Raw genomic sequence first — 1438 nt, 5'->3', positions numbered from 1 at the left:
GGGGTCACGTCTGTTTTTGAAATAGCGTTCGTTACGCTGCTTCCATGGACGAGCTTTCCAGATTAATAAAGTTCACTATCAACTGATTTTGACATCTGCTCAAATGAGTCTCTCTCTTGCCCTTTTTTACTCCCAGTGAAGCACAGGCCATCAACAACTTTACTCCAGCGAAGCCTGTCCTGAGCATCCTTTTCTAGCTGTTTCCATGATGCCCACGCTTTTTCAATTTCCACTTGTGCACAAATGAGTAGTTACGTATTCACGCTCCTTTCAACACTTCAAAACTTTAAAACTATTGAAGTGACACTCGAACCTAACGTCCATCTTTGATAGGACACGGACGTGCGTGTGTGTGTGACAAAAGCCTTGAAAGTTCCTTAAATCCAAGTTCGTGTAATCCCCATCAAGGTTCCGAACCAGAGGCACTTGCATCATAGCCCGGCCCGCTACCAACTGAGCTCACAGCACTCCGACTAAGAAATCGTTACCTCAGAATTACAAAATTATATTGGACATTTTATGGCCGTTTTGAGTTACCAAGACCATGAGGTCAGAAACTAAATGTTATATCTGCTCTATCAAAATCGTAAGATTATTCGGAATCGTTATCAAGATATTCAAATAATTGCATTCGAAAAAGCTTGACATGTTGTGAAACTCAAAAGGTTAGACGTCAAATTTCTCAAACCTATGTTCTGAGCAGATAGAACTTTGTAGTTCTGAGAAACGAAATACTGGGTATGAGTGAGAAATATCTCAATAACAACCAAAAGGAAAGTTCCGAAAGACCATTTGTGGTCGTGAATGCTGGACAATCACTAAAGACAGGGAAAATAAAATAGGAGCAACAGAAATGTGGTTGAATGTGGCCCTGAACATTTAGCTTTTACTGGCAAAAATTGAAGGTAAATGAGGCATAGGCAGGTAGACCCAGAGCAACCTACCTGGAGAGCTTACAGTCTACAGCATACAGTCGGACGACGGGGAAAGATCAGGACATTGTAATGTTTTCTTTGTTTAAAAAACATTACACCCCCGTCAAAGGAATAAATTGAGAACCATGGTCGCTGAATATGTCGCAAATCTGACACTCGGTAATGATAGCTGGGTAAACGGATGGGTTGTCTAGTTAATCAGCGTATTTTTGCCTCAGCGCACTACTGAGCTTATATCTAGAAAACTGGTAGGAATTTTTAAAAATGTTTATTTCATCCGAGTCAGCTACAGCAGCGCCTATGGTGTATTCATCACGGGCTAAGCTCTGTACGTAAAAGATTGCGGTTCGATTCCTGTGTGTAAAACTTCATGTCGTTCTGAATGTCGCCACTGTCAGGCAACATCGGTGGAGAAGTATTGGTTCTAAGTGAGAGCTAGGGAGAGAGGAAGGGAGAGAGAGAGAGAGAGAGAGAGAGAGAGAGAGAGAGAGAGAGAGAGAGAG

At 42.0% G+C, this 1438-nt stretch overlaps 1 protein-coding gene across 1 annotated transcript in view; it reads right to left on the bottom strand.

Moving 5' to 3' along the window:
- LOC118477683 (serine-aspartate repeat-containing protein I-like) overlaps positions 1 to 1438 on the bottom strand; it is a 12400-nt gene that overhangs the window by 10101 nt on the left and 861 nt on the right. The gene's annotated exons all lie outside the window — the stretch shown is intronic.

The sequence above is a fragment of the Aplysia californica genome, unplaced genomic scaffold (assembly GCF_000002075.1).
Source record: "Aplysia californica isolate F4 #8 unplaced genomic scaffold, AplCal3.0 scaffold00178, whole genome shotgun sequence".
In the NCBI taxonomy this organism is placed as follows: Eukaryota; Metazoa; Mollusca; class Gastropoda; order Aplysiida; family Aplysiidae; genus Aplysia; species Aplysia californica.
This window is presented reverse-complemented; position numbering and strand designations above follow the sequence as displayed.